The sequence below is a fragment of the Chelonia mydas genome, chromosome 2 (assembly GCF_015237465.2).
Source record: "Chelonia mydas isolate rCheMyd1 chromosome 2, rCheMyd1.pri.v2, whole genome shotgun sequence".
Classification (NCBI taxonomy): Eukaryota; Metazoa; Chordata; order Testudines; family Cheloniidae; genus Chelonia; species Chelonia mydas.
The window spans coordinates 238958514-238985166 of record NC_057850.1 but is presented as its reverse complement, the minus strand read 5'-3'; the positions used below and the strand labels follow the sequence as shown (position 1 = coordinate 238985166).

Genomic DNA, 26653 nt, shown 5'->3' with positions numbered 1-26653 from the left:
CAGAGACACTCAACGCAAGGCAGCTTATGTTGACCTAGCTCTGTAAGCGTTTACACTAAAATGTTGCTCCACTGATGTAACTTGTGCGCTATGCTGATTTAACTCCACCTCTGTGAGAGGCGTAGAGCTTACTTCAACACAGTTGGGTTGACGCAATGTCAGTGTAGACACTGCATTTCTTACATCAACTGTTGCTGGCTTTCAGAAAAAGAATGCCTCAGGTGTGGGAATCTCCCTCACATTCTGTGCAGTGAAGACCGATGCAAAGAATTCATTTAGCTTCTCTGCAATGGCCTTTTCTTCCTTGAGTGCCCCTTTAGTACCTCGATCATCCAGTTGTCCCAGTGATTTTTTGGTAGGCTTCCTGCTTCTTATGTACTTACAAAAACTAACAGCAAAAAATTTGTGTCTTTTGCTAGGTGCTATTCAAATTCTTTTTTGGCCTGCTTAATTATCCTTTTATAATTGACTTGCAGAATTGATGATCCTTTCTATTTTCCTCAGTAGGATTTGACTTCAAATTTTCAAGGATGTCTTCTTGTCTCTAACAGCCTCATTTACTCTGTTGTTTAGCCATGGTGGAAATTTTTGGTCTGCTTACTGTTTTGTTTTGTTTTTATTTGGGGCATACATTTAGTTTGAGCCTCTATTATCGTGTTATTAAAATTTTCCATGCAGCTTGCAGGCATTTCACTCTTGTGACTGTTTCTTTTAATTTCCATTTAACTAGCTTCCTCATTTTTGTATCATTACATTTTTTGAAGTTAATTGCTACCTTGCCAAATTCTTTGGCATTTTCCTGCCTACAAGTCTGTTAAGTCTTTGGCATCATATCAGTGGAGATAAAGATTTTTAAAAACACTTTGTTCGTAATAACTTTCTCTGACTTTCTCTCCTGTTATCTGACCTCTGTTTCGAAAGAATAAGGATCAGAAAAGCCTCCAACAGTTCGAAGTTTCACTCAGGGTTTCACCTATAGAGTGAAGCAGTGATAACTTTAGCCCCTTCCCAGTCCATATATCCCAAGAGGCTTTAAGTACCATTTTATATTATGTAGTACATGGTCTCGAATTAAGGCAGGGTGGCCAACCTGAGCCTGAGAAGAAGCCAGAATTTACCAATGTACCTTGCCAAAGAGCCGCAGTAATACGTCAGCAGCCCTACATCAGCTCCCCTCCCCCAGCTCCCAGTGCCTCCTACCCACTGGCAGCCCCACCAATCAGTGCTTTCCCCTTCCTCTCCCACCTGCCGATCACCTGTTTCGTGGATGCAGGAGGCTCTGGTGGGAGAGGGGGAAGAGCGAAGGAATGGCAGGCTCAGGGGAGGGGGCAGGAAGGGGTGGAGTGGGGGCAGGGCCTGTGGTAGAGCCAGGGGTTGAGCAGTGAGCACCCCCCGGCAGACTGGAAAGTTGGCCCCTGTAGCTCCAGCCCTGGAGTCGGTGCCTATACAAGGAGCTGCATATTAACTTTTTCTAAATAGTCCCTAACCACCTCTATCTCCACAGAGGGCTGGCCATCTCTTCCCCATTTTGTGATGCCCAGCGCAGCAGTCTGGGAGCTGACCTTGTTAGTGAAGACAGAGGCAAAAAAAGCATTGAGTACATTAGCTTTTTCCACATCCTCTGTCACTAGGTTGCCTCCCTCATTCATTAAGGGGCCCACACTTTCCTTGGCTTTCTTCTTGTTGCCAACATACCTGAAGAAACCCTTCTTGTTACTCTTGACATCTCTTGCTAGCTGCAGCTCCAGGTGCGATTTGGCCCTCCTGATATCATTCCTACATGCCCGAGCAATATTTTTATACTCTTCCCTGGTCATATGTCCAACCTTCCACTTCTTGTATGTTTTTTTGTTTAAGATCCACTAGGATTTCATCGTTAAGCCAAGCTGGTCGCCTGCCATATTTACTATTCTTTCTACTCATCGGGATGGTTTGTCCCTGTAACCTCAACAGGGATTCCTTGAAATACAGCCAGCTCTCCTGGACTCCTTTCCCCTTCATGTTAGTCCCCCAGCTGGACGTGCACAAGTCCATGGGGCCGGACGAGTTGCATCCGAGAGTGCTGAAGGAATTGGCGGCTGTGATTGCAGAGCCATTGGCCATTATCTTTGAAAACTCGTGGCGAACGGGGGAAGTCCCAGATGACTGGAAAAAGGCTAATGTAGTGCCAATCTTTAAAAAAGGGAAGAAGGAGGATCCTGGGAACTACAGGCCAGTCAGCCTCACCTCAGTCCCTGGAAAAATCATGGAGCAGGTCCTCAAAGAATCAATCCTGAAGCACTTGCATGAGAGGAAAGTGATCAGGAACAGCCAGCATGGATTCACCAAGGGAAGGTCATGCCTGACTAATCTAATCGCCTTTTATGATGAGATTACTGGTTCTGTGGATGAAGGGAAAGCAGTGGATGTATTGTTTCTTGACTTTAGCAAAGCTTTTGACACGGTCTCCCACAGTATTCTTGTCAGCAAGTTAAGGAAGTATGGGCTGGATGAATGCACTATAAGGTGGGTAGAAAGTTGGCTAGATTGTCGGGCTCAACGGGTAGTGATCAATGGCTCCATGTCTAGTTGGCAGCCGGTGTCAAGTGGAGTGCCCCAGGGGTCGGTCCTGGGGCCGGTTTTGTTCAATATCTTCATAAATGATCTGGAGGATGGTGTGGATTGCACTCTCAGCAAATTTGCGGATGATACTAAACTGGGAGGAGTGGTAGATACGCTGGAGGGGAGGGATAGGATACAGAAGGACCTAGACAAATTGGAGGATTGGGCCAAAAGAAATCTGATGAGGTTCAATAAGGATAAGTGCAGGGTCCTGCACTTAGGACGGAAGAATCCAATGCACCGCTACAGACTAGGGACCGAATGGCTAGGCAGCAGTTCTGCGGAAAAGGACCTAGGGGTGACAGTGGACGACAAGCTGGATATGAGTCAGCAGTGTGCCCTTGTTGCCAAAAAGGCCAATGGCATTTTGGGATGTATAAGTAGGGGCATAGCGAGCAGATCGAGGGACGTGATCGTTCCCCTCTATTCGACATTGGTGAGGCCTCATCTGGAGTACTGTGTCCAGTTTTGGGCCCCACACTACAAGAAAGATGTGGATAAATTGGAGAGAGTCCAGCGAAGGGCAACAAAAATGATTAGGGGTCTAGAACACATGACTTATGAGGAGAGGCTGAGGGAGCTGGGATTGTTTAGTCTACAGAAGAGAAGAATGAGGGGGGATTTGATAGCTGCTTTCAACTACCTGAAAGGGGGTTCCAAAGAGGATGGCTCTAGACTGTTCTCAATGGTAGCAGATGACAGAACGAGGAGTAATGGTCTTAAGTTGCAGTGGGGGAGGTTTAGATTGGATATTAGGAAAAACTTTTTCACTAAGAGGGTGGTGAAACACTGGAATGCGTTACCTAGGGAGGTGGTAGAATCTCCTTCCTTAGAGGTTTTTAAGGTCAGGCTTGACAAAGCCCTGGCTGGGATGATTTAACTGGGACTTGGTCCTGCTTTGAGCAGGGGGTTGGACTAGATGACCTTCTGAGGTCCCTTCCAACCCTGATATTCTATGATTCTAACTTCTGAAGAGCCGCATGTGGCTCCGGAGCCACAGGTTGGCGACCCCTGAACTAAGGGGATGGAACATTCTTAATGCACGGCGCAGCTGAAATAACTAATACTGGTTTAGAACAGACAATACAAAGAGGCCTCACCTTTCAAAAGTGTCTTGGGATTAGGGGCCTGGTTCTCAGAGGAAGAGTGTTCACTACTTTCTGTAAATCAGGCTCCTTTAAGGTGGTACATGCTGGACACTCAAATATGCAGGCCCCCAAAAGCACTAGTCACTTTTAAGAACCTTGGCCTAATTCTACACAACAATATAGTTTAGGTCCCAGTCCTGCAAGCTGCTGTGTGTGGGCAAAGCTTCGTTTCTACACGTAGCAATTTGACTTTAATTAGGAGCCACATAGCCCACTCTGCTCTGGACAGGCTGACAAAATCCCTGGATTGCTCCTGCTCATAGGGTACGTGACATAGGAGGTGGATGTGGAAGTCTCTCACTGCGCTATGGCAGTAATGACTAAGTTTAATGCCCTATCAATAGTGTGTATCACACCCAGCGAGTGAACACTAACGTGGCTCCATCAAAATTGACAAAAAATGACCTAGTTGCCCATCAAAATCCAAGCCGCTGCTGTATAAATGGCACCTACAAGTGGCTGGCTCTGATACATCATTTACTCCCACTAGTTATTGATGACCCTTCACAGCTCACTTTTGGCTCTGCTTCACTGCGATCATCCATTTATTGTGCAATGATGTCGCTGAGTCAGACCTATCTGTACTCTCTCTCTCTCTTCCTTTCACCGAGGTTTCCTGTTTCTAAAGGTGGACATTGTTTTAAGTTTAATTGCATCGTATCATATAGGCATTACCACTTAACCACACTGTACAGCTATTTACCTATAGTTATGTCATCAAAAGGGTGTTTACAAATTAACACCACTGGAATAATGTATAGAGGCAGCATGAGATACAGAACATAAATAACTTGGAGATGACAATAGGTTTTTGTTTCGTTATGGAATAGGGGGCTATTCATCAGAATGAAGGGAGTCACCAATGTGGCATCTGGACTATTAACAATGCAGATACACATCAAGCCTATTATAGAATCTGACTTTCTCAGTTTATTTTGCCTTCCTATTTTTTAACACCCTATATTTCTTGTTTAACAAATTGTTCTCAATATGACGTATTCACAATAAGCCCATAAGCACAAACTGAAACACAATTTCCTGCTAGCTTCAGTAGAAATACATTAATCCACTGGATATTTCCCAGGACAATATTATCTCTCATGTGCAGGCTATATTTCTCTCATTTGGCTGGAAAGGGAGGGGGGAAAATAAAACCCTAGAAAATTTGTTTGAGAAGTGACACAAGAAAGTCATAGGTAAACTGCCTCCTCCTCATGTGAAGACTTTATATTTTTCTCTATTTCACAATTCATCAATATAGTTAAAAAATATCCTGAACACATCACAGTGGAATAAAAATAAAGAAAGGAAAGCAGGCAAGTTAGCCTGATGCACTCCTGATTGCTTTGAAATACCACTGTCGTCTGTTACTGTCATGTAACACAGGGAAGGGGAAGATACCTTCCTTATAGGGAGTGGAAGGATACCTCTAAACACAGACCAGAAGGCATGTATATTTTAAAGGCCTAGTGCCATTTTTCACTCATGGACTTGCAAGGCCATATATGCTGTCACGCTATATAAAAGCATGGTATTAAATGATACCGAGTCTTTTATTAGTGGCAGTTGATTACTGACCTCCGATGAGCCACAAGGCTAAAACACTAACTTGTTCTTCGCTGTACTGTCAGCTTGTAATGAAAAATGCATTGGTTTCAAATAAAATACAAAAATAAAACCTCTTCACAATCGGCAGTAGATTTTTTTTGAAAAAAGAACTCATTAAAGTAAAAATGAGGCGGATTTTTTTTTGGTGGCAGGCAGTATCCCTGTCAATGGTATATGTTAGGCAGCTGGGAAAGCGCTGACCTTTGAGATTAAGGCAATGGACAGTGATCTGGCTGTGGACAGCAGACTTCATTTGGATAGAAATATGGACCTTCCCTCCCTGTCCACTCTCAGTGCCACCATTACCTTGCAGCATATGAAATGTTTTAGGTGCCTTGGTCAGGAGCAAAACAATTTTCTCTTTTTTTTTCTCCTCTGGAGTGCAATGTTCCTGGCGTGCCCAAGGCCAAAGCGAATAGGGTGAGATCCATGATTTTCACAGGAGTGAGGGAAGCAGTAAGATTCAGCTGTACAGCCATGCACCAAATGGATATATCTTGTATAGATTTCTAGGGATATTCTGAGGAAGTGCAGCATGATTTGTCTCGTAGCAGCCGCCTCTCTATATTTATGGATATTGTGGTGGAAAGGCAGAGAAAAAAACTATTGCAGCGGGATGGTGACAGGAAAAAGGGGGCAAGAGGCTGAAAATATTAGGATGGGAGTCTTATGAATGAACAGACTCTTGGGGATGGGTTCTGCTTCCAGTTAGGGAGGAAATGCAGCAAGAAGAGGCTCTCTCCCGCAATCCTTCAGCATGCCTGCTTTAGGCCCCAGCTGTGCTGAGGTGGCCAATGAAATAAGAGATGGGGCGAGCGGAATAGATAACTGAACTCTTCATGCCTACAAGAAGGTTTGGTTTCTTTTCACTGGGCCAGACGGGAGATCATTCATACATACGCCCAGGCTGGGTGCAGTGTGGGGAGTCACAATACTGGAGCTACTCAGTATTCACACTCAGGAGGTTACCACCATGCTCCCTTCTTTGTGCCCCCAGGCTGTGTGTGGGAGGGGTGGGGACGGGGTCTTGACTCCGAGACGGATTGTTCCTGGCCCACAAATGGCTACATCTGCACTTGGAGCTCAGGGTGCAATTCCGACACACTTGTACTAGTGTTCATTGACCTACCATGCTGAACACAGAAGTATCACTACAGTAGCATGGGCATCGGTGAACAGCGGCATAGGGTGGCTGCCCAGAGTACACATCTGCCTGAACTCCATGGGTACGTATGACTGTGTGAGCTGGGATTCACGCCCCTAGCTCCAAGAGCAGATGTAGCCATACGTGGGCCAGTGTCAATGTAGCCGGAGGACAGGGAGAGGGAGGAAGAGGAAGGCGAGGGGGGACAGAAAAAGTAGGAGAAGGAAAGCACCCTTTTGTCCCCTACGCCCCTAAGCATGATCCCTGGCTACTGATGAGTGCATTGATATTTTCAAACTTATCCTCCCAGGTATGTTATCTGAGTAGTAAATCCCTTATCCACTAGAGACTGAAATATCCCAAGTAAGTTATCTTGCCATTGCTACAATGAAAAGTAAAAACCGCTCATTTCATAGAAGATCCACAGCTAGAAATCTCAAAGCTGCGATATTTTTTTGTTTAAAAAAAAAAAAGGTCAGAGCAGTCACTAAATATGGCTCTGATCCTGCAATGATTTCTGTGTGGATGGATCCCTGCACCAATGTGGATCCCCACTGCCTGCTTGGGCACAGGGGTCTGCCCACACTCAGGCACTTGCGGGACCAGGGCCTAAAGCAGGCGGAGACAAACACCTGGAAGCTAATGGTCTGATTTTCAGAAGTGCTGAACCCTCTGACATCAGTAGGAGTTATGGGTGCTCAGCACCTCTGAAAATCAGGCCCCAAATTTGTAAGTCTTGATTTGGAATCACATCAGTCATGAATGCCCAGGGCTGGCAGGTAAAGAGGATCTGTCCTTGGACTAGGAAGAGCAGACCTTGGCAGTCCAGAGGGAAGGAAGAGTAAAACAGATGGAAGGAAATTAATTAAATAAAAATAGATTGGACCTTTTAAACAGTATTCTTTTTAATATTTATGATGCAAAAAAGCCTTGCAGTCCTCAGCCAGCTATGTATCCATGTCTACATTTGACCTTCACTGCATAAACTGAGCAGTGCATTTGGCCTGAAAGAAAGATTCTTCTGTCTTCTCATAGATGTATTAAAAAAACTAAGACACTGCATTTTTAATCGCATTGTAAAACGATCCTCAACGATATGAAAATGGTAATATTTGTTCATAGCACATGACTGGATCAGGGTAGCCAATGATCTGTATCTGGGTTGCTACAGCGTGATATATTATAGTTCCCATAATTTGCTGCAGGCAGAAATCTTAATTAAGGCCTTTCCTAAAGAGTGACCTTCAGGGATTGCATTACAGAATTGGTGTAAAAATAGACAAATGCCCTAACAGCATTAGTAGAGCTGTGGAACAGTGTGAAATATATGTTTTCTCCCAAAGATTATTATTTGCTGCTAATATCCAGTGAGTTGCGGGGTACCTTCAGAAATCAATTAGTTTTAAAACATACAGAGATAGATTTTTAGCACAATGGACAGGACTTAAACACACAGCTCCCATTAAAATTTTAATGGAAGATGCGCGTCCAATTTGAAGCGTTGAAAATGTACTCCCTGCTGCTCTATTCATCAGTTTTATCCATGCCCACGTGTCTTCATTGTTTTGGGCTCTCTCTAATTATCTAGCCACATGTGGTGTCTGCCCCGCATTCATCAATAATCCTCATACACAGAACACAGTGGCATCTGGGCGTGTTTGGCCAGGCAAAAAAGGAATTTGTGAGTGAATTTAAAAATAATGAAAGTAAAGGGCTAATAGCCCTGGCTAGGGCCAGGCATAGTGTTGGCAGATGGTATTCAAGCATCTCCATTCAGCTTTGCCAATGCACCTCACTCCTCAACTGCAACACCCCATGATGTCAGACTTGGGCCTTTTTTCTCCCCTACCAGAAACTGCCAGTATGTTTGATGGATCTGTGATGTGAGTGCACAGGGAGGCCAAAAAATCTCATTTTTCCCTGGTGATCTGTACTGATGTCTACAGAAAGCAGAAAAGGGCACTGAGTCACTGCACTGCCTCGTCCTAAAGTGGCTCCTGGATGGTGCTTCACAGCGCAATTCCAACATAGGCCTCAGAGCTGTCTGATGAGGTTGACACTTCGAATGCTCTAAAACTCCTAGCTCATCATCCTCAGCTGAGCACTCTTTAGTACCAGGCCATGGGGCACTTACATACCAAGATAAGGAAAGACCATTTCAGTTACCACTATTAATTAAGCCACTTCCATTGTGAAGATTAAAAATACTTTTAAAATAACTTTTTAAAAGCTTTAGACATGAGTTCTCCCCACCTAACTCCACACTATTGTTTTTCTTCATGGACAGAGATGAACTGAAATAGCTGCCAGAGCCCAGAGAGAGCACTGCTTATAGACAGCGCTTTTCTCTGCTTTTCTGACAAGCAGAAAAGCCTGGGCTTTTAAAAAGCTGAACCCTACTGTGAGAGCTACAAATCAGAGCCTCAGTTGGACTAAAGTGGCATGGTTTTACTGAAGTCAAGGGCATGCAGCCCATTTACATCAGCTAAGGATCTGACCTGAAGCTGTAGAGCAATATGGCATCAAGTCAGCAGGGTACTTAAACACTAACTTTAAGCATGTAAGTGCACATATGGTATTGGGCCCATTAAACTCAATGGGTGTTTTGTACATAGTATTTTGAATGCCTCTCTGTCCATAGCTCTAATTATAGTACTGCTTAGTATAGAAATTGCTTGTTGGATACTTCGCTAATCCTCAGCGTTCAGGTGTCTGAAGTGGTTTGGTCTATCTCTGTGTTAACATCACATGCATGCAATTTAACTTAGTCATGGAGGCAGCTGGTTAGTGGTTAGAGCAGGGGAACAAGATGATACCTGGTTTCTATTCCCAGCTCTTTCAGTGACCGACTGTGCGACCTTAGGGAAGTTACCTTGTCTCTCTGCAGCCCAGTTTCCCAATCTATGAAACAGGGTTAATATTGCTTCTCTCAAAGTGGTAGTGCAAGGCTTGGGTCGAAAGGGTTGCCAAGAGCTTTAAGATGCTCAGATGGAAGGTGCTATAGAATTGCAAAGCACTGATATTAGCACGCTTTCTTTCTGAGTCATCAGACCACGACCTATAGTCCAGTAAATGGCATGAGGGGAAAACCAAGCTCCAGGCATACCAGTTCACAACTGGGTCTTACCCCTGCACCCATTCTTCCCTCTTTGCAGAGCTGCTGTTTTCATGTTAAGGGGAGAACACCAGTATGACCCCGTCATGTTACCAAATCAGCCACTCTCACCTGACCCAGAACTACTTCTGAGCCTCCCTATCTCTAGCATTCGATCACTTAAATCCTCTGGGGAAAAACAACAACAGCAACAGCAAACAGGGGAGCTCACACATAGCCTTACACTTATCTGTTGTGAGCATCATCCAGTATATGTAATGATCTGTATTGAATCATTTGCCATGCTGGCATCAGAACTACTCAGCTTCACTCAGTGGTTCTCTCTCCAGAGCTATGACTCTGTTAATATAGTGGCACCAGCAGGAGCTGCTACAATTCAGAGTCTGGCAGAGATGTCCCTGCACCAACCATTAGCTTTTCAAGGATTTGTAGTTCGGATTTGATTTATTAGTGCTTGGATGTCTCTCATTGCACAAACAATAGGTTATGGTACCTGAGTTCCTCAGCCACAGAAATCAGTTTGGGCCACAAGGCTGAAGGCTGGCATTGAATTTTATTGTTGAGAAAAAAAATATTTGGATGGCTCGTCCACTCAGAACCAATCTCAAAGGCTCACAATATTTAAAAACCCCACCTAACCAAAAAAATCCAGCCCCTTCTCTCTCAGTGATAAGAAACGTGGGGATTCAAAGGCTCCTTAGAAAGGAAGGATGGTCTTGTGGTTAAACCAGTGGACTGAAATTCAGAAGTGAGTTCTGGCTCTGCTGCAAACTCCCCAAGGACCTTCAGCACGTCCCTTAGGGTGACATTTTCAAAAATGCCAAAGTGATTTAAAAAGCATCAATCTCATTTTCAGAAGTGCCGAAGTAATTCTGGAGCCTAGGACCTAATGATTTTCAGTGAAACAGAGGCTCATAATTGCCTATGACAGTTCTGAAAATGAGTCTAGGCATCTTGAAATTGTTACCCCTTATTGCTCTGAGCCTCAGTTCCCCATGTGTAAAAGGGGGATAATAGTACTACTGCCTTTCTTCCAACCTTTGTCTGTCTTCTATCTATTTAGATTGTAAACTCTGTGGCCAGGGACAGTCACTTACTATATGTTTGTACAGTGCCTAGCACAATGGGGCCCCAATTCCAGGGCCTCAAGGTGCTTTCAGATACAAGTGAGAATGAGGACAGCTAACCAGCATTACCTGCATCACCTCAGAAGCAGAGCTCACCTCACGATTGAAGGCAGGAATGACTCCTGGGGACAGTCTAATTTTAGAAGTTTTTCTCTCCACGTCTTGTGCCTGTGAAGCAGAATAGAGACGCTGGAGACTCCCCATGGCTAACACCAGAGCACATTGTTCTGGAGTCAAAACTTCAAGTGTCCTATTGGACCATCTGTCTGTCTTTCACAGTGTGAAAGGAATTGCTCATCCATCCGTCTATCCTGCATGGAGCTAGTGAGCAGAAAAATAAAATTTCTGTCTTCTGGATGCCATTGTGCACTCCATTAATTAGAGCAAGATGAGGGGAGGTGAGTAGCAGGTTATTTTTTGTAGCTGTCTATCTCTATGGTATGAAACAGTATATTTATTATTATAGACCATCTTCAGATTAGGCTTCAAAAGGGAAACAGGATGAGATTTAATTTGGATTTTAATTATAGTTTTACTTCAAATGTCTATTTTTCCCCCAGTACAAGCAGACCTGAGATCAAGAAAACCATATAAAAATGGCAAGCATGTGTCTCTTGGTGGTGCTCAGCGTTGTGAGTATTTAATCTGGTACCTTTGATGGAAATAGCATTCTAATTCCTACAGCCTGTTTACTTTGAAATGAACAAATATTTACTGCACGCTGCATGTTTAAAGGATACAATTATTAGTGCACCTTTGTTTGTTTACCAATGACACAGTAATAATATTATGAGCTGCTGAATTGTAAGTGAAAATAACCCTTTGTTCTCATTTTTCTTATCGGCAGACTCTAACAGCACTCAAGGGGACAATAACCTATGAAATGGATTAAAAGCCTGTTAAATGCTCTTTTCAGTTTGACAGATCACCAAACCCTAGCTTACCCTTAAGCTCTATTTCCTTTTAAATATGGCAAATTTACTGTAGCCATGTGACAACAGTAATGTGCAATTTTAGAGTGATTAAATAATGACACAAACACTTTGTTATTAGCTTTATAAACTTATCTGTGTTCTCTCCTAGGTGAGAAATATTGTGCACTGTTGAAGATGCCAAAAGGTATGGGTCTAGTTTACAGAGATTGTCCCTTTCTTGCCAGTATAGACCTTAAACAAAACATGTGCTATCATTTTTCTGCATGGGTAGCTATGTTCATCCATCATTTTATCATCAGTGGATTCTGATTAGCAGTAAAATAATTGTTTCATTTTTGCCATCTTACATCTTATGGCTGGTCTGGACAATTGCTCTTCTGCACAAGTGTTAGAAATGGACAATCTGAATTCAGTGGATCCTGTCTGCAGGACTGCATTGTGAAATTGCATTTGCAAAGTTATGAGCTGCAATGTATGTTTGAAACATGATTACCAGCCGGACAGTGACCATTAGAAGGACGAAGCCTGTGGTCAAGCCTTAATACACTAACCTGTCATTCTCTGATGTGACATGACCAAGGGCCAACTCATACCCCCGAACAGAAAAACCCATGGACAGAGGGGGCAGAGGAGTCAGCAAACTTGACCTACAGGAGTTTCCCAACGATTGTGATTTCAGGATGGGGGCTTTTGTTGGGAGAATGGGATAGGAAGAAGGGATAGAACACAGCTTCTCAACTCCACAAAGCCTAGGAAAGTATGAGAAAAGGAAGCCCTAGTTCCACGGAGACAGAGGCAGTAATGCGGGGGGTAGGAAGGAGGGGCAGAGAGGTGGGGGACTCTCCATGCTGCTCTGCTGGCTCCACTCCCAACTGGCCCCAGAGGGAGATACAATACCAATGGTTGTGTCCTCCCAAAGTTATGATAGCAGCAGCTGCCTATGTAACCCAGCAGGAATTAATGGTGCCTGACATACTGTTAAATCCCAATGTGGTTTCCAAATGGAAATATGGGGAGCAGCAGGGGACAGTGCTATGCACAGCAGCTGGTCCCCTGCTCCACATCCAGCAACCACCAGCCTCGCTCCCAGATTTCATAAATCCAGATTCAGTCAGGGTATAGTGGAGGGTTCTGAAAAAAAACCATACAAAAATTCATATTTTTATTTAGGTATGTTTTGAACTAGAAAAACAATTGGTCCACATTTTTGGACAAACCGAAAAAATGCGGACCAGCTTTAGAACTGATTGACAATACAAAAAGAAGCCAATTTATTTTCAAGACTTTTCTTGTTGAAAATACAAATTTCACAGAAAAAACAGAAGTGGAAAATTGCAACCAGTTCTACTTTGGAGGAACAGTTCCCTTAGAATCAGCACTCCCCCTGCTTTGCACAGGTAAGGCCCATTGCCCATCCACTCATGGTAGCAGAAAGGATAGTTGGGGCCCAACAAACACACTGTGAGAAATAATGTCCCTTTCTCCCCGCATGTTAGAAGGCTGTGTGTGGTGGAAACTCCTACCTTTTTGCTAGCTTATTCCAAACTCCTACAAACTTTGAGGAAGTAGGAATTCTAGTAGCACAGACAGAACCTCAGTGTCACTGAAAAGAATAATGAATGGGAGGATTATATAAACCCAAGGGGCTTAAAGGAACTCTCTCCCCATCAGTATCAGTCTTTTCTTCCCCACCAGCCTCGGCCCCTTAATCCCAGGCACCTTCTTCAAGTGCTTTGACCATGATAGTTGAACTCTTCTATTAGAATTCTAGACATATTTTAGAAAATTTGGGGTTATGCTATTTAACAAAATAGTTTTAAAAGATCCAAAAAACTCAACTTTGTATTCCTCCTGGCTTCCCACTGAGCTGTGATACTCCTCCCGCACACACACTTTTTGTTCTCCTCTCCCTTTATCTCCACATTTATATTCAACAAAGTATGTGATATGATTTTTATCATGTATGTTGAAGATTCTCTGATACACTTTTCCAGAGTTAACTCTTAACATGATGCACTAAAGAAATAAACACAAGGCTTTAAAATCTGTATATTAGCTATACTGCTACTTCAAGCCACCTTTAAAATGTAAAAGAAATTGAGAAGGAAGGAGAGAGAGTTCCAAATCCACGCCCCAGCCCTCTGCTGGATGGGAGTAGATGTGAAACTAACCACATCAGTTATGTGAAGCTAAATTAACTGATGATTGTAAAGCATACTGCGAACTTCAATTAGAAGGCAGTATACAAATGCAAAAAGTTTTATCATAAGCAACTAAGTCCTGGTATCCGAAAGGCGGAAAGTGATTTTTGTTTGTAACACTTATCAGCCTTCTTCATTCACCCACTGGAGGGAGGACTTGGAGTTGATTCTATGGGGAAGGTGCTTTAGGCCTGCTTTGGAGCCATGTTTTTTCTGATTTTGTTTACCATCCCACAAGAAGCGATGTTGGTCGAACTTATTTTTGAGGGGTGGCCCCTCATAATTAGTGTTTCTTGCCAATACAAATGAAGGATTTGGTCTGCACCAGCAAAATGAATGAATGAGTTTTAACCAGCTACCAGAATCTACCTATGAATCCATCCATCCAAGTAACTGAATGTACCTCATCTCCCCCAAAATGAACTTCGGGCAAAATGTATTAGTAGTGCCAGTGTATTTACATTAAAAGAATAATCATCTTTTCCCTAAATTTGTCATCTGGAAAATATATTTATTCTTTTAATGTAAACACATTGGCAGGAATAAGACTGAATTATTTTAAGTAGCATGCATTTACATTTAAATAGTTAGAAAATTAGCACAGAAAAACCTGCATTTATTCCTTGTGGCCATTTATTGCTCTTCAAAAGAGAAAGAAAGCTATAGCCTGAAAAATATGACTGCACTGCAACCCATGCAAACAAATAGACAAGTATAATAGAGGAATAAAATACAATAAAAATTATCTAAGAAAAGCAGCTCAGTGAGTTCTATGAGAAGAAAAAGCACTCCTGTTTTATAAGCACTTCTCAAAACTACATTTCCTATCCATTTAGAAATCATTGTCAGAGAATTGTCCTGGTTCTTAACATTTTTGAAAAGCATAAGTATGATAGCATCAATGTAGATTGTCATTAGAACGGAAACAGGATGACAGTAATTTTAAGCTTCCGTTAAAGGTCAAAAGACCTGATCTAAAGCCACCTGGAGTCAACAAAGGGACCCCCTTCTTCACTTGAGTGCCCTCACCAGTCAGCTAGATCGCATGATCAAACCACACAGAAAAGATGGTGGAGGTAAGGTACTCCCCTGAAGGTATCAACTGTTTGTCAGATGTTTAGAAATTGGCTTAATGGATGGGTTACCCAAAGAACAGACATTTAATAGAAAATCCCAATAGTGACAAGTTCACAACTTCAATTCCTGTGGAAAGCCAAGATTTTCTTGTTTATGAGACAGATGGGAACACTGTAATGTTGACAATGTAAGTTGCCTCAGAGCAGATCTCTCCGTACTGTAACCATTGTTACAGCGGCATATGTTGGGTTGATGCAAGCTGGTTATCCTGAACCCAGCACTTTGATACTCCAGTGATGGGTACCTTAGAATCCATACCTTTGATACTTTCCCTCTTTACAGGGGTCACTTTGTTTCTAGGATACTCTCCATACAATAAACAATGTGTATATTTTTATGAATATTGATGTACTTCTGGACATCAACATTTTTAGAAGGAAACTTGATCTATGTCGAACAACAAAGGAAATAAAATGCCGAACTGGAAGGGGAGCTTTTATAAAACTTTGTTTTTCCGTGAGCCCCCATAAGCTGAAAACAAACTGAGCAACACTAATTTAGCCTTAATATTAGACCCAATCTACAGATGCTAAAAAAGTCATTTGTTGTTAGAAATCTATGCCCACTAAGAGCCTTCAAAGTTATCACAGCATTGTAGGCCATGGCAGTACTGGGATAGAACTCAGACCCTCCTCCTCTAAAAGCCTAGGACCTTACTACATGAGCTAAGGCAAGCCTCTAACAGTAGAAGGTCTATGACACACAGCTGAGCAGTTCTAACTACAAAGGTGAACACTTCAAATAGAACAACTAGCCTCTAGCAACTATTATTCAATCTTGGAGAATGACAGAAGGAGTCCTCAGGAAACTGCAAATGTTGCACTGGGCATTGGCCATGCAACAGCTGTTCTGTGCTTTATAGCTAGTGCACTGGTGTAATGTGCTTCTGTTGGCCAACTCTACCTAAAAGACAACCTGCATTGTGCATTTACCTAAAGCTTCCAAGCGGCCATCAAGGGCAAATGCTTGACAGAATGCATTACTGTAATCTAGCTTGGAGGTGACAAAAGCTATCCTAACTGTGGGAACGTGCACATCTTGAAAGAAAATTCTGCAACCTCTCAGCCAGCCTTTGAGGAAAATAGTCCCTAATATTGTGCATCCTTGCAATGACCTACCTTGTGGATGCTAATTTCTCTCCCCATGACGGGAAAGTAAAGGCCCAGCACCTCTAGCTGACAGATGACCTTTAGCTGACAGAAGCTATGGTAAGTTTATTTCTGAGCTGAGGAAAACAAAACTAGGCTTATGATTTGTAAAGGCCACAAACATACTGTCCTGGGGACTTTTAGTGAGGGGTCGTTTTACTAACGTACTGTAGCAAAAGCCAGTCTTGTAATACTCTCAGAAAAACAGAGAAATAAATTGGTGTCATTTCAGTGGATTAGCACTGCCACATCAGCTATGGCAGCTTTCCACTGTGTCATCAACTTTGCTGCTGCCATTCCCATTCCCCATTGCATTGCAACTGTTACAGGCAAAACGTAACAACAAACAACAAAATCAAAGACAATGCAAGATTGTTTATAATGGATCTTGAATAATGAAGGGGGAAATGCTGATTCAAAAACACACAAGGGGAAGGACGATCTGTCAGTGAACATTGCTGCCAGCATCTAGGCTTCTTTGTGTAGCATCAACACCATATGGTGCTGCAATAATTTCCCTTAAACACACTGATGTCTTTATTTGCACTGAAGCAGATTACAGGTGGATCCCAACTATTATATTTTCTGAAATACAATGATGTAGCTTAACTGAAATCAAAGCAGTTATGCCAGATAACTCCTGATGAGGATCTAGCCCATGGTTTTTGATGTGAGGCACATGGTCTCATGACTAACGCCTATGACTAGCACGTTTTAGCCCTGATTCTCCAAAGACTCATTTGGTAAGTTACTTAAGGCTTGATTTTCAGAAGGTGCTATTGACTTAAGTAGACACTCCAGGTGCTCAGGAGCTCTAACAATCAGATACCAAAGCCCTCGAAATTGCAGTTCCTCCATTTATAATGGAAATAGTAATACTTATCCATCTTTTAAAAAACACTTACGATCCTTGAATAAGAGGCACTAAAGATATGCACAGTATTATTATTATTACTACACCACGTCAGATGGTGAGAGAAAGATTGAAAAATCAGATATGACTACTTTTTTTGTTTAAATTCTCCAAGTTTTTTTTGAAATTCCATTTCACCAAATATACAACCCAGAACTGTAAAGAGGCAAGAAAAGTCCTTTGATTGAGAGGAAAAAAAAATAAGCTTCATGGGGACAGAATCCCAGGCCTTTGCATTCTGAAATGAGCTAAAATATGCAACAGTCTATTATGTGATCTTATCCTTAGGTGTAGAATAAAGAGTTCAATAGATTCATGGATTCCAAAGACAGAAGGGACCATTGTGATCATCTACTCTGACCTCCTGTATAACACAGGTTATAGAACACCCCCAAAATAATCTCTCTTTTAGAAAAACATCCACCCTTGATTAAAAATGGTCACTGATGGAGAATCCACCATGATTCTTGGTAAGTTGTTCCAATGGTCAATTGTTCTCACTGTTAAAAATGTATGCCTCATTTCCAGTCTGAATTTGTGTATATTCAACTTCCAGCCATTAAATCGTGTTATGCCTTTCTGTGATAGACTGAAGTCCATTATCACATATTTTTTCTCCATCTAGATTCTTTTAGACTGTAATGTAGTTGGGAATTGGTCCTGCTTTGAGCAGAGGGTTGGACTAGATGACCTCCTGAGGTCCCTTCCAACCCTTATATTCTATGATTCTATGAATGCAGTGATGGGCAACCTGTGGCCCATCAGGGTAAGCTGATTGTGGGTCATGAGACATTTTGCCAATGTTGACCATCCACAGGCACGGCCCCCTATAGCTCCCAGTGGCCGCAGTTCACTGTTTACAGCCAATGGGAGCTGCGGGAAGTGGCGGCCAGTATGTCCCTGCAGCCTGCCGCTTCCCACAGCTCCCATTGGCCAGGAATGGTGAAATGCGTCCACTGGGAGCTGCCGGGGGCCATGCCTGCGGATGGTCAAAATCAGCAAAGTGACTTGTACCTCACAATCGTCTTACCCTGATGGGCTGCATGCAGCCTGCAGGTTGCCCACCACTGCTGTAATCTAAATAAGGCCTGATCCAACAAAATGTCAGGGCTTCTAAAAGACAATCATGCTTCCCTCTTGACCTTCCTCCTCAGATGTTCAAAATTAACTCTCCATCCCAGTTCCTCTCCCGTTAGAGTCTTCATCTCTATCCGCTGATTCTCATTGGTTTTCGTTATCTCCCCTTTCTTGTCCCTAGAGGACACACCCTTGTTTTTTCGCTCACTGAAAAGTCAGGTCTACACATTTTCCAAGGAACCTGTTTCTGCTTGGACTGTCAGAGACATAAGGATGTTAAGTGACTTTTCCAAAGCCAAACACAAAACATACATAGTGGCTCATCCTGAATTACAACCAGGACTGGGATTTTCAGAGAGTCCTGAAGGTGCCCAGTCATCCATATCCACTGAGATTATTTTGGAGTTGGGCATCTAATTCCTTTAGGTTCTTTTGAAAACCCCAGTTTAGACATTTTCTAGCTTTCCATTGTGTCAGCTACTAGATCTGAGTGTCACTTTGGATTAAAGAGAGAACTGTAGAACATTACTGAGCTCTCTCTCTAATTTCTGGTCACCTTCTTCTGGGAAATGGGAGGAGTGAGGAATTTAATGCCTGATTTGTTGACTTGGAATCTTAAATAGAATTCCTGATGTGCCTTTATCCATCCCTTGCTGCTTTCTTTGGGCTGAAGAAGTTCCAGCTAAATGATTCATTTATTTTCTGGTTCCAATACTGCTTAAAAAAATAATCTGAAAATCGTTCAGTATTGGGAAAGCCAGTGCTTTCTGCAACTTAGATCAGTTCTAAATCTAATGTTTAAGTCACATTGACCTTTCTCTGCAAAACAATAAGAAGTGTATAAATAGCTAGGGTGGTTAAAAAGGGATCTTTGCAGTAGAAACCTAAAACCACAGACAGGTAAGGATCTGAATTCCAGGACCTGAAAAAAGTAGAACCAATATTATTGTCAGGCAGACACTAAATGAAGCTTTTGCATTCATTGTGAAAAGTTGTCTTTGATTGTGACACTTGTCTGAGCTAGCAAACCTCTCCTTGTAAAGGGTGAAATGCTCTTACACAGTGCCACACTTTTCTATAGCAGTGGAAGTGTTAAAGCAGAAGCCTCATGTAAGCTTGGGGGAAATTTATATTTAGAAACACATCTCTTTCTCTACCCTTGCTCTTTAGTAGGATGTCTGAGCCAAACTCTCCCCTACTCCAGATATTGTTACTAAGGTGGAGTTTCCTTTAATTTTTCCCAGCATGGATTGAGTTTGTGCCTCGCTCCCACAGAATCTCTCTGTATATTTATTATGCACCCACTATAGGGGTAACTGGTCACTAACCAGTGTATCAAAACATTTAAGCAGCCAGAGGTAGTGCTTTCTCCTCCTAAAGATCCTTTTGATGGCTACTTGAATTTTGTTTGTTTTCCTCTACCCTCCTTTACTCATGTCTTCTTCTTTCCTCCTCCCCACACAGAGTTATTCTTGGAAGTGTTATTACAGGAAAGGTGGTTGAAAAACATGGCTTTTTGCAGTGTTTCATGTGGGACACTGCAAACTCTTTGGTCAGTCCAAAGCACCCGTACTTGGGCCAGCCATTGATAAGGCCCTGTCTCCATCTACTTGAATCTTGGTCTTGCAACTGCTAACACTGTTATCCCTGGTGACAGAGATGGGAGTCTCTGCAGTAACCAAGGCCCAGTCTATTGAGAGTCCTAAAGATCAGGATGTTAACCCAGAGGATGTAAACCTAGACATAGTTGCAAACAGGGAACTACGGATGGCATGTGATGCACTAGGTTGATATGGTCTTATTATTCTGTGTGCCTGAGGTGATGACCCACCATGTATTAGACCATTGGGAGCTTTTTTTCATCATGTTTTTTCTAATATCCAGGTTTGGTGTTGTGCCATAATTGAGCCTAGAAGTAACAAATATATGTCTTGCTGACCCTCAGATGACAGGAAGAAGTATTGTCTCCTGGTTGGTCAGCCAAAGATGGCAGCAGGCATTTTTGGCTACTGACACCATTTTGGTATCCAGGAGCAGCAAAGCATCCAGGAACCCTTTGAATCCCAAACCATCTTAATGTTCAGACAGCAGATGCCTCACCTTGAGGGAGATGTTTTGGTCTTGACGGTTTCTTCAGAGCATTTTTTCCCCCCATCAGCATCACCACTGTCTGGTTTGGGTTTAATTTCTTCCAGGAGCTTTTTATAGTCTGGCGCTGAGATTGCTGGACAATGATTTTGAGATGAGCATGATGTAGAGCTAAGTGCCATTTACATACCACTGACAATGAGGATGGGAGTTCCATGTTCTAAACAATGCATCCTGAGTTGCGTTTGGATCTCAGGAGGACCTGCTGGAGGCAAGAGGCTTCCAAGCAGAGAGCAAGAAGAAAGGGACTTTTGTCTCTCTGTTTATGCCACTGTGGATTGTGACTTCAGGTGGGGTATCAGTGGCATGAGAGGATGAACTCAAAAACATCCCAAGATTTTGTTTTGACTGCATCAATCCTGAAGAAAACAAGGCACAATTCAACATGGTCTCATGGATACAGTGCAAGACTGAGCGTCAGGAGACCTTGGTTCTGTTCTTGGCTTTGCCTCTGCTCTATTATATGACCTTGAACAGGTCGCTTCTCCTCTTTGTGACTCTGTTTCCCTTCCCACCCTGTCTTGTCTCTTTAGAGTGGAAGCTCTTTGGGAGAAAGACTGTGTCTGGATGGTGCCTGGCACAACGGAGCCCTGGATCTTGGTTGTGGACTTTCAGCCGCACTGTAATACAAATACTATTAATAAATATGAGAAATACAGGTGACTGTGTGATCTAGAAGACCAGTCTGCAAGCAGAATGTGTTCAAGTCTCCTGAAAGGAGCGAGTGGGACTCGATAATTCTATCCTGTTTCACACATTTATTTTCCACCATTCATTAGCAGACCAATGTGCTTTTGTGACTAACAGTAACAGTACATAGAACTAAAATGCCACTGCACAGATAGAATGATCAATCTCTTTGACTTCACCGGTAAACATGTTTCATCAGGGGGTCACTAATATGCTTTTATTGCCTCACTGTCAGAGATGATGCCATTACCAAGCCTGATAAAGTATTCTATAGAGGATTCCTTTTAATTTTATTTTTTATGCGATCATGAGAGACCGTAACCGATAAATTTAGTTCAATGCTTTCTCACTATTAACTAATTCTGAGTAAATCCACTGAGGCTTCCTGGGTACAAACACTTCAAAGAATTTTAACAGGATATTGAAGTGATATTCACCCTGGGACAGAGGTTTAAGTACTGAGCTGCTACTGTTTTCTTTGCCATTAGAGCTACAACACTGCTAAATGTCATTTAGTCAAAACACTGTACTCTGAAGGATTTCTAGCACTAGATGACTATTTGCCTTTAATAAATTTATTGCATCATGGTGGAAATGTTAGATTATTTCTGGGGAGTTTGGGGAAAAGTGAATCATACCAAGCTATTGTTACTCAGTCTCATATCAGGGGCCTGCTCCTTTTCCCACTGAAGTCAATGAAAGTTTCTCTATTGACGTCTGTGGGGGCAGGATCAAGCTCTAGATCTCTGCAGTCTTTGAAGTGCTCAAATCCAAATTAAACTCAAGAGGTTTTCAGCTGTAGCAGCTGAAAAAGGGAAAAGAGAAGTGAAATAAAGGCCTTTAGGTGGAGGGGTTTTTTTCTGGGCTGCTTTCACATATGATACGGCACCCTAAAAATTCATGCACATGACGTGAAACCATGGAAACAACTGGATGCCACAGGGTTTATGAACTACTTTTGTTAAGGTTTGGACTTTGGGAATTTGTGGTTTTTTTCCTCTCCCAGTTTAAATGATTCCTCGCCCCCCCTCCCCCCCCCCCACTGAAACCTGTAATATGTTGAACTTGTTAAAACTGATTTTAGAGGCCACAGACTAAATTTAATTTGTAGTGTTTCTTTTCATCTTAAATCTACGACTGGCTTGGTTTTAGAAACAGATCCTCAGCTGTATTGTAAATCAGCTCAGCTTCAGTGGAGCTATGTCAGTTTGCACCAACTGCGGTTCCAGGCCTCTGGGATTAAAGTCAAATGTAAGATCTTGGCAAGTAAATTAAAAATAGGGTGAATTTCCTGGGGTGTTATTTTAAGGAGGCTGGCTGTGACCAAATGAAGTTAAGCATCATTGTGGAAAGACAACCCTTTTGCAATTCTATAACTCCTTCCCTCTCCCTTACCCCGAAGGAGATCAAAACGTTTCATGAATAGCAGTTAAGCCTCATAATGGTCCTGTGAGGTAGGTATTAATATTTACCCTTTTCAAAAAAGAGGCAAACTGATTGCTCAGAGAGATCACAGTCCTTGATCCTACAGAGAGTTATGTACCTGTTTAACTTGACACATTGTGGACAGCCCCATTGATTTTAAAGGGATAGTATGTAGAGTTAAGCATGTGCATAAATCCTTATGGAATGAAGGGACTAAGTAAAATGCCCAAGCTCACAAAGACTTCATATATGTGCCAAGAGTACCAACACTAGGCTAATGGAATGTAAGGGGAGCACAGAACTTGTGTTGGCCTTCTACATAAGGTTAAATTTCACCCACAGCAAATGCAGTTACAGTAACTCTTATGAGGTTCCTTTCTTGTCTCAGGTGAGGAAGCAGGTACAGAAGAACATAAGAATGGCCATACTGGGTCAGACCAATGGTCCATCTAGCCCACTATCCTGTCTTCCGACAGTGGTCAACGCCAGGTGCTCCACAGGGAATGAACAGAACAAGTAATCATCAAGTGATGCATCCCGTGTCGCCTATTCCCAGCTTGTGGCAAACAGAGGCTAGGGACACTTCGGAGCATGGATTTGCATCACTGTCCATCTTCGCTAATAGCCATTGATGGACCTATCCTCCATGAACTTATCTAGTTGTTTTTTGAACCCTGTTCTTGGCCTTCACAGCATCGTCTGGCAAAGAGTTCCACAGGCTGACTGTGAATTGTGTGAAGAAGTACTTCCTTTTGTTTGTTTTAAACCTGCAGCCTGTTAATTTCATTTGGTGACCCCTAGTTCTTGGGTTATGAGAAGGAGTAAGTAACACATGCTTATTTACTTTTTCCACATCAGTCATGATTTTATAGATCTCCATCATATCCCCCTCAGTCATCTCTTTTTCAAGCTGAAAAGTCCCCAGTCTGATTAATCTCTCCCCATATGGAAGCTGTTCCATACTCCTAATAATTTTTGTTGCCCTTTTCTGTACTTTTTCCAATTCCAAGATATCTTTTTTGAGGTGGGCCAAACAGATCTACATGCAGTATTCAAGGTGAACCCATTTCAATAAAGGAAAACCCGAGAAAAACACGTTTCAGAGTAGCAGCCATGTTAGTCTGTATCCACAAAAAGAAAAGGAGTACTTGTGGCACCTTAGATTTGTTAGTCTCTAAGGTGCCACAAGTACTCCTTTTCTTTTTTCAAGAAAAACACGTGCATGACACTCAGTTTGGTCAAAATATTTTTAGATTGGGATTTGGTAAAATTAGTTGCATAACACTGTACTTCCTGAATCCAGATGGGAGGGAATTAAGTGCCAAAAAATGCCAAGGAAAGTGCTATTCTCCCAGTATTTCCAGTTCAGTCTGAACCTGTTATTTATGGAAATCTCACAGGACAGTCTGGTCTCATAAGAATTCTAGAGCAATTTAGCAGACACAAAAGGTACAGAGAAGCATTTTAAACCAAAAGGAAAATGAGCCTGCTAACCTTTTGGGATTCACCCATTACTAGTGAATGCTCAAGTTAGTGGAAATATTCAGCAAATGAATAGCTACGACATTCATGAACATTCAGTAAGGAGAAATCTGTGGCTGCAGGAAGGTGGACTAAATAGCCTACTGGGTCTTTTCCACCTCTGAGATCTATGATCTGAACATATCAGCATCCAATCATCAGTTCCCCTTATTCTTACTATAGATCTTAAACAAAAGTCTAATAAATTTTTCACTGACAATGTGGCACTGTATCTATTATTCCCTTATGTCTATAACTGAAAAATCTTTTAACCTAAGTACCAGCTTCGGTGGATCACCTCTTGCCAGCAGAGACAGTAATGGGTAATAATGATCACCTACAACTTAGAAATTCATGGGTTTGGAATTTCTTCTGTCTCTTGGCACATTTCATGCTGTGAGCACAGCTCTTAGCAAGCCAAGCTATGGTGGTGCCACAGAAAATCAATGTGTCATGTCAATGGTGCCATTAACTACTCAAGAGCAATGGGGATATTGAAAGTGTATTGAAAATCAGCTTTCATGCTGAAAGGAACCATGAGCGGGAATAAGACTGGCTGTGATTCAGCTGTAGAACAGGATAAATGAAGATAGGGGAGGAAGTAATGAACGGAAATCAGAAGAGATGATAAATGAATATGAGGGAGATTCTGTGGCTTGCAAATGTGCCGGAAGTCAGTTTAGAAGATGATGATGGTCCCTTCTGGCCTTAGAGTCTATGAGTCTATCAAACCCAGAAAGTATGCACCTTGACATAAACTAGTTCATCAAAAGTTTGCCAGTCAGCTTCTCTTTCACCCTTATGTTGATTCTGATCCCACATGTGTTTAAACCAAGAGGAATTTTTTTCCATTGACTTAAATGGGCTTTGGATCAGGCCCCTAACAAATAAGATGGCAACCACAAGAATGTTTGAAAAATGAGGTTTCGTCTTTGCTACAAAATGGCAGCACTGTAACTGGGATCTCTTTCAGTCATCACTATAGAGCAGACAGAGCTGTAAAAAGGCAGACAAACACACAGCTGAAAGCAGTTGGGGAAGAATCTGGGTCAGATAACTCTCATATTGAAGTCAAAAGGAGTTTTGCCCTGTGTGTCTGACACCTTCCCCAAGCACAGCATGAGAAATATTTTCCTTATAATAAAAATATTCTCACAGCCTTTTGTAGTGTGAACAGTCAAAACATTTGAGGGTTGAAACTTGGCCTGGAAAATAGCCTTCGTTGTGATGAAGCACTATTAAGTATGTAGCAAATGCTGGTTTGCATTTGACAGATTTTCAACCTGTTGAAAATTGCTGTTCAACACAAGCACAATGCATGTTGTACAGCTTATAAAATTCACAGCTAAAGCAGCCTGCTCTACAGAGATCTGACCTTCAAAGTCGGGAGGGTTGGAATCAATTATTATAGTTTGAAACCATCTCCAGTAACATTAACATCTTCTGGCGTTCAGCAGCAAAAAAATTCCTTCCATAGACATTCCACTTTCTCAACTGTGATATATGAAATACATGTTAAATGGTATGAATTTTAATAAAAGAGATTATAGAAGAACTTGTATTAAATTCAGATTCATAGGAGTTTGTGTTAAAATCTCATTACATGGTACCTAAATATTGCATCTGAGAATGCTTTTGTAAAACATTTATTCAGCTGTCCAGTTTATATTTGCTGAGTTTTTGGACAGTCAACATTAATTTACAATGGTAAGTAAAACGATCACTTGAAGGTTTATGCTTCTCTCCTTTTTGCCCACTCTGTGCAAGAGTGAAAAGTTGAATCTGATGATTCAAGCTGTCAGCTCCCTATCTCACCCGAGGAAGATTTTCTATCTCCAAATTTTAAATTCAAAGTTTGAATCATCCACACAGAGTGCACGAGAGAGCCTGTCACTCACAGCTCTGTCCTGAAAAAATTTGTGAGATAAGAAGCAACAGGCTAACTTTAAAAATAGAAAAAGAATCACTTCAGAAATTAAATAATTTCACTTAAAAATTGATCTGTTTCAGAAGGATAAAATTGTGCCACTTTTCTGCCACTTAAATAGCTCCTTATTTTCATGACAAAAAACTACATTTTTCCTTCTACAGGTTTTATTTAAGCAAAATCTTCTTGAAGCCCTATAGAGAGCATCAAAACTTTCACTTTTAAAGGACAAATGTAATACAGAATAGCATGATAGTCTCTAAACAACTAAATTTTAGTTATGCCAAAGTCAGCAACAATTTAAACATATTTGTTTGGCTACTTGGTTACTATTTCTGGTCAGCCTTGAAAAGTCTTCTTCAAGCCTTGAGCCTGCTGTCATTGCAGTCAGTCAGTGGAAACACTCCCATTGATTCCAATGACAGTTGGCTCAGGCCTTTACTTTATACGAATAGGTGCAATTCAGTAGTCCCACTGAATTACAGCGGAGGTGTAGTCTGATTTCATGAAGCTTTAGCAGCCGTCCCAAAACATTATAAAACGTTGGGTTCAGATAATCTGGAATTTCAGTTCTGTGGTGCTCCTACATCCCATAGAACTGACACTAAGATCTGAAGGACTAAAGTCTGGAGCTCCATTTCTGCACCTCTTAGGGCCGCTGAATTATTATTATTATTATTGACTGGGGCTAGACCTAAAAGACCACTTGAATGTGGTCTAGACCTAAAAGACCACAGAATGTGATGACTTATTGTGTTTCATGGGGCACATCACTCCTGTGCCCCTGT

The 26653-nt window shown here is 42.0% G+C and overlaps 1 protein-coding gene and 1 long non-coding RNA gene across 3 annotated transcripts in view; both read right to left on the bottom strand.

Annotated features, from left to right (window-relative positions):
* ADARB2 (adenosine deaminase RNA specific B2 (inactive)) overlaps positions 1–26653 on the bottom strand; it is a 427219-nt gene that overhangs the window by 222988 nt on the left and 177578 nt on the right. The gene's annotated exons all lie outside the window — the stretch shown is intronic.
* The window catches only part of LOC122464769, a 139291-nt gene continuing 125423 nt past the window's right edge, over positions 12786–26653 (bottom strand). The window contains exons 2-3 of the long non-coding RNA XR_006289118.1: positions 13202–13281; positions 12786–12809 (exon numbers count right to left, since the gene is read on the bottom strand). This is a non-coding gene — a long non-coding RNA (uncharacterized LOC122464769). The remainder of the gene's footprint in view (positions 12810–13201; positions 13282–26653) is intronic.